This window comes from Oryctolagus cuniculus, chromosome 4 (genome assembly GCF_051225735.1).
Source record: "Oryctolagus cuniculus isolate XC-2025 breed Fujian yellow rabbit chromosome 4, ASM5122573v1, whole genome shotgun sequence".
In the NCBI taxonomy this organism is placed as follows: domain Eukaryota; kingdom Metazoa; phylum Chordata; class Mammalia; order Lagomorpha; family Leporidae; genus Oryctolagus; species Oryctolagus cuniculus.
This window is the reverse complement of record NC_142870.1, coordinates 135,196,494-135,211,234: the sequence shown is the minus strand read 5'-3', so window position 1 is coordinate 135,211,234 and position 14,741 is coordinate 135,196,494. Positions and strand designations below refer to the sequence as shown.

The 14,741-nt window shown below is 43.8% G+C and overlaps 1 long non-coding RNA gene across 2 annotated transcripts; it reads right to left on the bottom strand.

The window, feature by feature from the left end:
- Positions 1-6,138: 6,138 nt before the first annotated feature.
- Positions 6,139-11,137, bottom strand: LOC149127126 (uncharacterized). Of its 2 annotated transcripts, none has more exons than XR_016232726.1 (2): positions 8,689-11,137; positions 6,139-7,684 (listed from the first exon to the last, which is right to left on the bottom strand). It is a non-coding gene; the product is annotated as an uncharacterized LOC149127126 (long non-coding RNA). The 2 variants fall into 2 exon arrangements; XR_016232725.1 differs by having other exon boundaries at positions 8,714-11,137.
- Between the last annotated feature and the right edge of the window lie 3,604 nt (positions 11,138-14,741).

The window sequence follows — 14,741 nt, the reverse complement described above, 5'->3', positions numbered from 1 at the left end:
TCCATTCGTATCAAGATTCATTTTCAATTATCTTTATATACAGAAGATCAATTTAGTATATATTAAGTAAAGATTGCAACAGTTTGCACCCACACAGAAACACAAAGTGTAAAGCACTGTTTGAGTATTAGTTATAGCATTAATTCACATTGTACAACACATTAAGGACAGAGATCCTACATGAGGAGTAAGTGACTCCTGTTGTTGACTTAATAATTGACACTCTTGTTTATGGCATCAGTAATCACCTTAGGCTCTTGTCATGAGTTGCCAAGGCTATGGAAAGCCTTTTGGGTTCGCCAACTCTGATCATATTTAGACAAGATCACAGTCAAAGTGGAAGTTCTCTCCTCCCTTCAGATAAAGACACCTCCTTCTTTGAGGGTCTGTTCTTTTCACTGGGATCTCACTCACAGAGATCTTTCATTTAGGTGGCTTTGTTTTGTTTTTTTGTTTGTTTGTTTTTGCCAGTGTGTCTTGGCTTTCCATGCCTAAAATACTCTCATGGGTTCTTCAGCCAGATCCTAATGCTTTAAGGGCTGATTCTGAGGCCAGAGTGCTATTTAGGACATCTGCCTTTTATGAGTCTGCTGTGTATCCCGCTTCCCATGTTGGATCGTTCTCTCCTTTTTAATTCTATCAGTTAGTTATTAGCAGACACTAGTCTTGTTTATGTGATCCCTTTGACACTAAGTCCTATCATTATGATAAATTGTGAACTGAAATTGATCACTTGGACTAGTGAGATGGCATTGGTACATGCAATCTTGATGGGATTGAATTGGAATCCCCTTGCACGTTTCCTACTCTACCATTTGGGGCAAGTCAGATTGAGCATGTCCAAAATTGACACCTCTTCTTAAAACCCTCTGTTACTGCCCACAGCATACATACTGAGTAATTCTTAATGGGGCTGACAAAGCCCTGCAAGTTCTGGGCCTCCTTCACTTTTTCCTCTAGCTCATTGTCCTTTCCCTACAGTAAAAACAGCTATAGAAGGCCAATGGTTCAGCCACATTACTGAGTTCTGCTGTGACTTCTGCCTATGTTCTTTCCACTGCCTAAAACAACTTTTTCTACTTCCCTTTTGCTCACAACATTTCCTGTCTTGGTTCAAAAGTCATTTACCTTGGGGCAGGTATTATGGCAGAACAGTTGCATCACTGCTTAGGATGCTTGCATCACATATAAGAATTCCTGGGGTTTAACCCTGCCTCTGTCTCCTGACCACTTCTTGCTAATGCTCACTCAGGGAGGCAGACAATGATGGTTCAGCATTTTAGGTCTGTGCCCACCATATGGGAGACCCAAATGGAATTCTGCACTCTGGGTTGTTGTGGGTATTTTAGGAAGTGAATCAGCAGATAGAAGATCTCTCTATCTGTATCTGTATCTGTATCTGTATCTGTATCTGTATCTGTATCAGTATCTATCTCCAACTCTATCTCTATCTTTATTTTTAGCTCTTATCATTCTTAACTGTATTTATCATTCTGCCTTTCAAATAAATAAACTTTTAAAAAAAGGTCACATACCTTAAGAAACATTGCCTGATCCTTAAAACAGAGTTAAGTAGGGGGCCAGTGCTCTGGCATGGTAGGTTAAGCCTCTGATGGTGGCTCTGGCATTTTATATGAGCGTCAGTTCAAGTCCTGGTTTCCCCACTTCTGATCGAGCTCCCTCCTAAAGGCCTGTGAAAGCAGCGGCGGATGGCCCAAGTTCTTAGGCTCTGGCACCCACGTGGGAAACCTGGAAGAAAACCCTGGCTCCTGGCTTCGGATTGGCCCAGCTCCAGCTGGTGCCGCCATTTGGGGAGTGAACCAGAGGATGGAAGACCTCCATCTCTGTCTCTCCCTCTCTCTGTCTTAACTCTGCTTCTCATATAAATAAATAAGTCTTAAAAAAAAAAGTTAAGTGTCCCTACTCCTTTCCTGCTGTACTATCTTGAACTCTATTATAAAACTCTGCATGTGTATAATTGGCCTTAAGTATTTTGTGGAAAATTCTGTTCATTATTTATTGTGATTAATGTACCTAGTTTAGTCATTGGCCTGATGTAATAGCTCTGTAAATATTAGCTAAATTACTGCCAATCAGCTGCAGAGCTCTTAAATCAATCAACTTTCCATTTTTGCATTTATTCTCTCTTCAATTCCAGTGTCACATTATAGATATTTGAATGTCATCTTCACAAATAACATATAGATTTAAAAGGCAGAACAATGAAAAACTGTTGCATGCAAATCCTCTTTTGTTTGTGAATAACAATAACAGAGAGAATTCTGACAGTATGATTGAACAGAAATGTGCTTACCAGTGTTATGGTCTAAACACATGTGTCTTCCTAAATTCTTATGCTGAAATTGAAGACCTAGGGGTGATATTACTAAGAGATCAGTAAGTTTTCATAAATGGAATTAGTACCATGGGATTAGCAGAATGCATTTTTTACCCTTATGAAAGTGCTCAAGGGAAATTGAGGGAGGTGTTGACACCCCCCCCCCCCATGTATACTACAATATGAGCACACAGCACTTGTCCTGTTACCCTTCCACTTCTGACATCAGGATGTACCACAAAGCCCCAGCTTGGAAGCATAAACCAGGCCCTCACCAAACTCCAAACCTGCTGGCCCCTTCAGCCTAGATTTCCAGCCTCCACAACTGTGAGCAAAAAAATATTATGCTGTTAAAGATGACTCATTATGTGATATTTGGATGCAGCTGAACAAATGAAGCCAAGATGGACATTGTTATTAAGAACTATGTGTGTCTGTAACAAATGCCCAGAAATACTGGAGCAGCTTTGGAAATGGAATATAGAAGCTGGATTATAAGCAATATCGCTTGGTTAGGGTGAGGGCTCAGAAAGGAAGAGAGCAGTCAGAAAAGTCTGTATCTTAGAGATCATTTAAGTGGTCATGATCAGAATGTTGACATAAATACAAAAGCTGGAGGCAATTCTGTGAATTCTCATATGGAAATGAGAAGCTAGGTATTGGAAACTAGAGGAAAGGCCATCTGCTATTATTTGAATGTGGTTTGAGTGTGTTCCCCAAGCATTCATGTGTTGGGAGCTTCATTCCCAGTGTGGCAATGTTGAGGGGTGGTGAAACTTTTAAGAGATAGGCCTAGTAGAGATAGGCCTAGTAGAAATCCTTAGGTCACCAGGAGAGATGCCATCAGAAGGAATACAAAGATTTCTCTTAGGTCCCTTGTTCGTTCTTGTGAGAGCATTGCTATGAATGCACAAAGCTGACCACTACCAGCCTCCTTTGTACCCTGTCTGCCCATGTGTGTTTTTCCCTTTATCTCTTGTTCCTGCCATGTGATGCAATCATCGTGAAGTAACATGGCCAGGAGGGCCCTAGCCACAACCAGCACCATGCTGTCTGGACTTCCAACTTCAAAATTAATAGTTAAATAAATCTCTTTTCTTATAAATCATCCAACCTCAGGTATATCATTACAGTAATAAAAACACATTAATACACCCTTCTTGTTACAAAGTGGTAAGGAATTGGCTGAATTATGTCTATATCCTAATACATCATGGAAGGCAGAACTTAATAGTGTGGAAGTGTTACAGGTGTGGCCTGGTTTCTTCTCACAGCTAGAGAAATCTAGAGAAACAAACTGAGGACGGAATTTAAAAATTAATCTGAGAGGCAGAAAGATGAAGAGGGAGAACTCCCATCCATTGTTTCACTATCCAAATGCCCTTGATGGCCAGGGTTGGGCTGGGAACCAAACTCAGGGGCTAGGAAACCAATTACTTGAGCCATTATTTCTGCCTCCCAGGGCCTGCATTAGCAGGAAGCTGGAGTCAGGACCTGGATCCAGAGCCGGGAAATGAACTCAGGAACTCTGATATGGGAAATGGGCTTAACTACCATCTAACACCTGCCCCTTAAAAACGAATCATGAGAGGCAATGTCAAAACGTTAGAAGCTTCTCAACCTATAAATAAGGAAAAAAACATTGTACTGGAAAGAATCACAAGGTCTGAACAACAGAATGCTGAATAAATAGATTGATGTGGATATGAAGAAGCCTGGGGCTATTCATCAATACACTTTGAAGATCTACCCAGAGTGCCAGGTCCTTGGGACAGAATGTTTTTGAGGGGAGAGGCACTGGGTGCCTGTGGAACTTGGGCTCTCTGTCCAGGACTGCTTCAAACCTCTGTTCCCCAAAATTGGTGCAGCACCCCTTAGCTGCCCCAGCTGTTGCTCAAGTGCATACATTGTAACTTTGGCCACATCCATGTCGTGCTAACTCTGCAGATGTGCAATGTGGTTGTGTAGTTATAACTACTTTTAGCTAGATTTCAAAGGATTTATTGGAGAGTTTTGAGGACCAGGCAAAGAACAGGACAGAGGCAGAGCCGCCAGAAAGAGGTTCCACCAAGGCATTGTCAAATGGAACCATGGATTTGGGGCCACCACAAAGAGCCGATACAAGGTCAAAGTCTATGGAAGCCATGAGACTACAGCTGCCTTCAAAACCTCCAACATATAGAGTCACCAGTGTACAAATTCCCCGGGAAGAGTCACTGGCCCAAGATTCCAAACTCCAAGAGCTACACTGTGTTCTGTGTCCACTGACGTAGGGCACAACATTGAAAAGGCAGGATATGGAGGCAAGGATGATCATTCTCAAGTCTCAAGATATAATTGTGTTTGCCTGTGTTTTGAAATTACTTGGGAGCTACTATCAGTTTCCTCTTTCTTATTTCTCCATTTTACAGTAGAAATGTTTACTCGTGCTTTTCCTGTGATTGCACTTTGGAAGCACATAACTTCTTTGCATAGACCTACACTGGAGGGGAATTGCTTCAGGATGAACCATGCATACAGGATGAATCGTCCATAACTGATTTAGATAATGTTTTGTTGCGATGGCATCTGGACTTTGAAGTTAGTGCTAGAATAAATTAGGATTTTTAGGGCTATATAGAGAAGGACATGAATTTTGGGAGACCAAGGAAAGAATGCTGTAATTTGAATATGTGTGTGTTTCCAAAATTCATATGTTGGAACTTAGATCCAATGTGATAGTACAGAGTGGGCCCTCTAGGAAGTAATTAAGACATGAGGACTTTACCATCATGAACGGGATTACTAGCCTTAAAAAATGACTCAAGGAAGCTAATATACCCATTTTGCACTTCTGTCCCTTCCAACATTTGAGGAACCAACAGTAAGGTGCCATTATTGTAACAGAGACTGGGCTCTCACCAAACACCAAACCTGCCAGCATCTTGATCTTGGACTTCCCAACTATTTAGAATTGTAATAAATAAATTTCTATTTTTATAAATTACCCAATATAACATATTTTGTTATATAAGCAGGAATAGATGGAGATAGGAATTACATAGTACATTAAGATCGCATTTACTCTGCATAGTTTATGGAGCAGGGAGTTTCACTGGGTCAATTTCTAGATGGTTAAAGCCTATTTGTAGTGCTAGATTAAAGTTGAAATGTGTCTTAGCAACTTATTCTCAAAAGTATCTTCTATTTCAGGAAGAAATATAGCAAGGCTTATTCCCTATCACTGCCAGACAAAAGAATCTAAATATAATGACATGAAAAAAGAATAAACAGGCAGAAAGAAATTGTCCTCAGTAGGCAAGCAGACTTATCAAATATCAGTTTCCCAAATGCAGTCAGCTTCCAATTTGAGGAAAATTTAAGCTATCTTTCAGCATGAATAGGTTATTTTCTAGCATACAAACATTAGAAGTAAATTGAGGCTTAACGTGAATGTTTGATGTGAGGACAGACAATTGCTGAGTTCTGTGGACAATAGGCTTTGTTGGCTATAATCCTATGGATGTCTCTGGTCATAAACCCATGGTCTTGTGTTCAGACTCTGTGTTTTTTCAGTTATATTTCATCTGATCTCATGCTCTGAGGGTGGGGGATACTTTTTCTAACAGGGTCTTTTTGACATTTATAACACCATTCACAGACCATACAAAATTATAAAGTTAAAGATTAGTCTGTGGTTGGATGCCTTGGTAGGGCCAGACCAACTGATTTCATGGCCTTACATGGCCTGTGGGCCAGATGTTCCCCACCCCTGTACTGTTAGAATCGACTGCCCGAAAAACGTCACCAAGAGACATCTCTTATGCAAACAGCAAGGGGAAGCTTTATTGATTATCCAGCATGCTGGGGCTGTCTGACCATACATGAACAGAGCAGCCCCGAATAACCAAAGGTTAGGGTTTATAAAGGCAAAAACCGCAAAACCGGGAAGGGGGGAATACATGATTGCTATGCACGGTTGCTATACACAGTTGCTAAAATCAAAAGAGAGTATATGGTTACTGGGGTCAACATAACCTAAAACCTAAGTGAAATTAATATTTATCATAATCTTGACAATACCAGTTACAATATTACAATTAGCAATTAGGACTTGACATTAATGCAAGACACAGACAAATCACATCTTTATTATTAGCCCAGGTAACCCAGGTGCAACCTTTCTACTTTTAAGCTTGAGCAATCATGCTAGGGGGTTTTTGTGCGTTGCCAAGGGTGATGTAGTGCACTGCTATTGTCCGACTATTTGAGATCATAGTTTCAGACCAGAGTCTCACGGTGGGGGGGTGCTTTCCCAGAATGCAGTCTCAAGTGCTCCAAAATGGAGTCCCTACTGCCAAGGTGCTACTCTGTCTTATTTTTTTACAGCTGTACCAGCAAGGTTTAAACCTGTAAGCTTAAGCTTAACTTTTTACACCCGCACATATACAATTTTAACTCTTCATTCCCCACTCCTTGTTGTGAGGATCTCTAATCTTAGAGATTTGTTTTTGTATCTTTTAATGTGACATATTGTTGTCTTATGACCATGTGTTTAACATTTTTAACTTGTTTCCGCACGAAGGTGATGAGTCTATTTAACACACAAGGTCCTATGGTTACAATTAGGAATAGAACAATTAAGGGTCCTGTTAGGGCTGACAGTAGAGTAGTAAGCCATGGGGACCGGCAGAACCATGACTCAAACCATCCCTGTTGAGTTTTCCTTTCCCGTTGCCATTTTTCCAGTCGTTTTTTTGAGTTTGGCCATGGAGTTTCTAACCACCCCGGTTCAGTCAGCATAAAAACAACATTTTTTTTTTAGGGCCACGCATAACCCACCCCCATGAAAATGAGATTTAACCCCCGCCTGTTCTGTAATACTGAAATGCAGATACTGGGCTGCATCTGGGAGATTGTGGAAGATTTGTCAGGCAGAAGGGGCGGGCATCTCCACCTGGCAGGTTATCAGGTAGAAGGGGGCAGGGCAGGATGCAAAGGCCAGGCTGCCCGTGAAACATTGTCAGGATGACTGAGATGTAGATGCATATGCTGGACACATTAGGCCTTTATGTCACACACACATAAGCTCATAACTGACTTTCTGCCTAATATTTTCCCCTCAAGAGGTAATACCCAAAATTCTTCTTTGGGATTATGGATGGAGTTCTGTTTTCTGTAACTTCTTCGAAGCTGGCATGTGGGCGTCGAGGGGGATTTGGGTATTTCCTCTTGCTACCTGTCTTATGGTGTGCAACAGTGGCCTTGGAAAGACTGTACTGCTCGGTCCAGAGGGCTGCTCAGGTAGTCCAGTGGAATGGGCTGGAAGTCTTGCCTGATGACCATTTGGAGTTAACAGCTTTTAGTCTGTTAGAGACAAAACAAATAAGGGCATTAAAAACACACGGTGTAAGAAGCATCTATAGTTTCAGTACAGGAGTGGAGGGGACCACTTCCCCCTGGACTATTGGATAGACTTTTAAGGCCTGGCAGGGTGTGTGAGGCCCAGACCTATCCATGGGGTGCTGTTAAGAAAATTGTAAGAGATGCAAATCTCCTTTAAGGGAGGCACCCTGTTGACTCGCATTACATGGCTGGACTAGGAGAGTTAAATAGGAGGCTGATAGAAATAGGCAACTTACATTTTACTGACCCTAAGCCATCCCCAGTAGCAGTGGCTGGAGCTGGAAGCTGGGCAGAGGCTGGGCAGAGCCAAAGGCTTTTTAGCTCGGGGCCACAGGGTCTGTAGTTCTGAACCAGGAGTCCTTCGACACCCAGGGCAGTTCCGTGTCCAGTGGCCATGCTCTTGGCAAGGCTGACAGAAGGCATTTGCTGTCACGACAGCTGCTTGCCCAATGCCCTGGCTCCTTATATCAGCAACAGGTGCCGTTTGGGGTGCACTGGCCTTGTTGGGTCTCCTTGATGGCAATCACCGTGTAAAGCAGCCATTGATTGGTCTGTTGCCTATCCTCTGCTGCTAGCTTGCTCCGCGTTTTCCTGGTCTCTAATAAAGTAGACCAAGGAGTCAGCCTCTATGATGTCAGTCAAGGGGGTGCTCAACCCAATCCTGATTTTTGGAGATTTTTTTTAAATATCAGGGTGAGCTAGAAAAACTATGGTCATGGGCAAATTCTGACACTTAGTATTTGCCTGCGAGTTAAGACTGTGCCCATGAGGAGAACTATGACCCTTTAGGTAAGATCAACTGTGGTGACCTGCTTGCATACTTTGAGGTCGTCAGTGTAACTTTTTACACCCAAAAATTGATTTAGTTGTCACATTATTTTATAGTTTAACCTTTGTTGTTGTTGTTGTTGGGGGCCCTATACTGTGGCCAGGCATTATTACAGAAAAGGTCAGTCATCCCTTACATAAGGTCTGGGGATCAAACCGTACACCACAGTGGAGAGTCCTGCAGAACAGTAGTAACTTCCCTTCTCCGATGTTTTCTCAAAATCCCGGTCTGGGTGCCCATGACGGCCAGGCAGGAGAACGGCCTCTTTCACTTGGCGAATGAGTGGTAAATGGAGAGCCCTCCGGGGGGCCATTCAGAGGCACAGAAAGACTGCCACTTTACCTTCTTGACTGACAAAGAAAGGTTATGTGCCCGGTCGCTTACCTCCGACCAATGATTCAAAGTTAGAGACAAAGGTGTAGACACAGTCTGGCCCATGTTAGCAGACATCACAATGTACACGAACAGACAAACAGTGTAGAGAATCAGCACACAACAACCACACAAAGTGTCCATAAAGGAATTGAGATAAACTACTGGTCGCGATGATGCTGGCAATACAAACACAGACTCTGGAACCGCCTCAGAGCCCTGTGAGGATGCCGGTAATACAAATGCAAGCTCCGGAACCACTTCAGAACCTACAAATGCAGACTCCAGAACCACTTCAGAGTCACCCGACAATGCTGGCAATACAAATGCAGATTCCAAATCTACCAATACGGGAGCCATCACAGCGCCCCATACAATGCTAAATGACAAGAGAATACAATCAACAAACAACAGGACAACCAACAAAGCACCTTACAACTACAAAAGACTAATAATAAGAAGGCCTTACTGGCCACCCCGTCTGTGCTGGGAATGCAGACTCCACGCCTGCCCCTTCGGAAGTATCTGGGCGTCCCCAGCCTTCCTTTGTCCTCCTGAGGCGTCCCTCAGGGCCGTAGCCTGTGGCCCCCGGGCACGTCTGCCGGCCACAGCCAGGAAGGGCTCACGCCCTGTCCCAGCAGCTACTACACCAGCACAGTTCCCAAAACCCTAGAGCGCTCACAAACTACCAAAATCCAGAATGAAGAGACACAAACCACAAATAAGCCGGCCGACAACACAAATAGGCGCCTGCACTTACCCCAAGAGATATCCGTTGGAGACGTCTGCAGGCAGCAGTCAGATCTTGCTGGGGCCTCCAAATGTTAGAATCGACTGCCCGAAAAACGTCACCAAGAGACATCTCTTATGCAAACAGCAAGGGGAAGCTTTATTGATTATCCAGCATGCTGGGGCTGTCTGACCATACATGAACAGAGCAGCCCCGAATAACCAAAGGTTAGGGTTTATAAAGGCAAAAACCGCAAAACCGGGAAGGGGGGAATACATGATTGCTATGCACGGTTGCTATACACAGTTGCTAAAATCAAAAGAGAGTATATGGTTACTGGGGTCAACATAACCTAAAACCTAAGTGAAATTAATATTTATCATAATCTTGACAATACCAGTTACAATATTACAATTAGCAATTAGGACTTGACATTAATGCAAGACACAGACAAATCACATCTTTATTATTAGCCCAGGTAACCCAGGTGCAACCTTTCTACTTTTAAGCTTGAGCAATCATGCTAGGGGGTTTTTGTGCGTTGCCAAGGGTGATGTAGTGCACTGCTATTGTCCGACTATTTGAGATCATAGTTTCAGACCAGAGTCTCACGGTGGGGGGGTGCTTTCCCAGAATGCAGTCTCAAGTGCTCCAAAATGGAGTCCCTACTGCCAAGGTGCTACTCTGTCTTATTTTTTTACAGCTGTACCAGCAAGGTTTAAACCTGTAAGCTTAAGCTTAACTTTTTACACCCGCACATATACAATTTTAACTCTTCAGTACCTAGGCTTTTTTGCTCCCCCTCTCCCAAGGGTTGCCACATTTTGAAGCCATAAGGCTAACAAAGGAAAGTCAATACCACTGTGCCCAGGTGGCTATCCATCCTTCAGTGAGATATAATTCATCTCTCAGTTGGCCATCTTATGTCAAGATTTCCTCTTTCTCCTAAGAGGACTATTCATCTTAGAGTTCATGATGAATTTCACATGTCAATCAAAGTCACAATACTGAAAACCAGCCCCAATTTTCTGCATTGGATTGAACTACTTCCCTGTCTTTTGGAATTTCCTTGATGACTATCAACATGTAATCCTTTTTACTTTTTATCCTGGTCTACTGTGTACTGCATGACCAGAGCTTGAAAGAGACACATAGGCCGGCGCCGCGGCTCACTAGGCTAATCCTCCGCCTAGCGGCGCCGGCACACCGGGTTCTAGTCCCGGTCGGGGCGCCGGATTCTGTCCCGGTTGCCCCTCTTCCAGGCCAGCCCTCTGCTGTGGCCAGGGAGTGCAGTGGAGGATGGCCCAGGTGCTTGGGCCCTGCACCCCATGGGAGACCAGGAAAAGCACCTGACTCCTGGCTCCTGCCATCGGATCAGCGCGGTGCGCCGGCCGCAGCGCGCCGGCCGCGGCGGCCATTGGAGGGTGAACCAACGGCAAAGGAAGACCTTTCTCTCTGTCTCTCTCTCTCACTGTCCACTCTGCCTGTCAAAAAAAAAAAAAAAAAAAAAGAAAGAGACACATAGAGACACAGCTTGAAACAAATAGGGCTGTGTGCAGGAATATTCTCGGGGGATAGGCATCAATGCATGGGGAGGAAGGTCAAGGCAGGTATTGGGCAGGATATGGAGGGAAACTACGCACACTTCTGCCCTTTCCCAGGAATTCATTGTGCTCAAGCATTTTAGATCATATTTTGCTCAAATGATGGCAGTATTGCCCAACTGAGTTCCTTCTAATTTCTCTAAAATTATAGTAGCCCATTTTTTTAAGGGAAAACGTTTATTGTCAGGTGGGGGAAACCTGACAGACTGCCTTTCTGTGCACAAGAGAACAGCAGCTTATACTGGGAGAACAGGTCTTATATAGCTTTGCAGAGGTAAAGAAGTGGGAGGAGCAAATCCCATTAGGGTAGGGGTGGAGCTGACACTTGTGCTTTTGGGACATTTGGTCACCTGACCAAAGCCAGGCTAGGCTTAGAATGAAGCTTATTATACAACATGGCAATGGGACCAGAGCCTAAGATGGTACCACAGTTAAGACCTTACCATTTTACTAATATTCCTCCCTTTTGTTTTCATAAATCTAGTGTTACATGCGATTACATTGGCCCCAAAAGTCCAGGAGGGGTGGAAGGATGATGATCTATCTTCTAGAGCTGCTTCCTGCTAATATGGGGTGACGAGTTACTCTCTGTTGCCGTGGAGTGATATCTAAAGTCATGATGTCCTGGGTGGGAAGCTGATTATATCTCTTTAGTAGCATCTGGCTGACCACTTGGTTGGTGAAGGCTTTGGTTCACTTCATTATCACCTCCTGTAATCACTGCTAGTGAGGTGGTTTGGCTTTGGAGACCTCAGATGGCATCAGCTGGGGTCTCAATGGACCTAGTGACCTCTTGTAACTGTTGGAGTTATTTTTGGAGTCAGTTGGTCGAGATAACGTTGTGGCCCAAAACTGTTCCTGGGATCACTACTGAAGAGAGGGAGGCTGCAAAGCTGATCCCAACCAAAACTGAGAGAAAGGTCGCTCATCTCTTGTGCATAGGGGGGTTTGTAGAGAAATTCTTGACAATCATACAGTGTTAAGTGGGGGGGGGGGGTGGACCACCAATATACATGGGTCAAGAATAGAGCCACTGATGTAAAAGTAGAGGTTATGGTTACAAAGGAATGAGACCCCAAGTGGGCCAGAGTCTAGAACAAAGGACAGAGAGAGTCATTATTAGAGGACCTAAGAAAGGTGCTGTCTAAACCATGAATAAGTTTTCTGATGGAGAGGCAAATAGAAACTGGCAGCAGGGGCTTGATAATGATCAGGTGGGTTTTAAGGCATTGTCAGTCATGAGGCCCAGCCCTATTTATCTCTTTACATGAGGTGCATCATAAGGGAGGTATAAACCTCCTCGAGGAAGGCACTCTGTTGACTTCCATTACCTAGCTGGCCTGGGAGGAGAGCTGGCCAGGTAAAGGCAGGTGGCATCTCTTGCAGGAAATTTACAGTTCTGCCTGCAATGTTGCTGACCCTACTTGGCCATCACCTCAGCAGTGGTGGTTATTTTGGAATCTGGGCAGAGCAAAGTGCTTTTCAGCTTAGAACCAGCAATGTCTGTGGCTCTGACCTGAGTGTCCTTTGACTCCAGGGCAATTCCATTTCCAGTGAACCAACTCTTGGCTGGCAGAGTTTCCAGGACTCTTCATAAGCTGACTTCTGCTGAAGCCCTGGCTTTTCATATAAACCAATGCAGTGGACTAGCCTGTTGGATCTCCTTAATGACAAATCACTGTGTAGAGCAGCCATTAATTGGCCTGACACCTATCTTTAATTTTGCTTGTGCTTCCCAGCCTTCTCTTTCCCCTGGTTTCTGTTAAAGCAGACCAGAGGAAACCCTTTAGAGGATGCAAGTCAAGGGGATACTCAAGTCCCATCTCTAATCTTTGATGAACTAAACTAGAAGTCTATGGTAGGATTTTACAAAATATTTATCCCTTTTAGGCCTCTAGGTCTTTCTCATTATAATAACCATCATGTCTGGTAACACAAGACCATTAGATTTTTAACTTTTGGACATTTGTATCAATAGCATTTTACATTATCATATCTTAAAATATAGCACAACTTCTCATCTTGACAGTACTTGCAATATAATCCAAACAGCCTGATTAGTTGATATCTCTACAAGATGAGAGACATACAGCTTTTGGTATTTCCAGAGTCCCAACTAGAAATATCAAAGACCAAATAATTTGGAACTTTGATTTTTTTTTCTTAGAATGCCAGTCAAGGATGCCAAGAAAGTTTAAAATATCTTGTAGAAATAGGCTCCCTTAACAGCATGACATAATATAGACCAGATTTGATCATTTGTTACAAGATGATTACTCAAATGTTTTAGAATAAGCATATATTTAAGCAAACCATGACTCTTATTAAGAATTCAGCTGTTTTAAACTATCAGAACTTAACAGAAATTAAGAGAACATAATAGATTACTTTAACAAACACAAAAGCTGTGTATCTTTGGTCATTCCAAAATTCAGAAATAAAACCTTAAATTTAAGAGCTAGTGCATAAGCCGGCGCCGTGGCTCAATAGGCTAATCCTCCACCTTGCGGCGCCGGCACACCGGGTTCTAGTCCCGGTCAGGACGCCGGATTCTGTCCCGGTTGCCCCTCTTCCAGGCCAGCTCTCTGCTATGGCCAGGGAGTGCAGTGGAGGATGGCCCAGGTGCTTGGGCCCTGCACCCCATGGGAGACCAGGAAAAGCACCTGGCTCCTGGCTCCTGCCATCGGATCAGCGCGGTGCGCCGGCTGCAGCGGCGGCCATTGGAGGGTGAACCAACGGCAAAGAAAGACCTTTCTCTCTCTGTCTCTCTCTCTCACTGTCCACTCTGCCTCAAAAATTTAAAAAAAAAAAAAAAAAAGAGCTAGTGCATGGAATCATATCCCATAACTTGGGACAGTTTTAACAGAGCCTCACCTAAGATGGCTTGAGCGCCTTACACTTGAAAAGCCCATCCCTTCTCTAACTGGCATAACTGAGGACACCGGGACACCTCCTCTTCATTGGCCATGCTGCCTATTATCCACATAAGCTAGATGAGTACTATGACTCCATCTTATTTTTGGGATCTGGCATCTGGTAGATTACATAGGTGTTGGAAAGTCCACACTTGCTGTAGTTCATCTTCTATATCAATACTCTCATCATTTACCACTTGAAGCTATGGTGACTGGTAGAGGTTTACTGCCATGAACACTTGGGATGAGGAGACAAGCTGTCAGTGGAGTTCTTAAGATGGAAGGGAGTCTTGTCCCTGATCTGATTTCTTTTTTTTTTTTTTTTTTTTTTGACAGGCAGAGTGGACAGTGAGAGAGAGAGACAGAGAGAAAGATCTTCCTTTGCCGTTGGTTCACCCTCCAATGGCCGCCGCGGCTGGCGCGTTGCGGCCGGCGCACCGCGCTGATCCGATGGCAGGAGCCAGGTATTTATCCTGGTCTCCCATGGGGTGCAGGGATAAGCACGCCTTTTCCTTTTATGAGGCAAACTGTGGGTTGTTCACCTCCTCTATTCATTCTTCCCTATAAA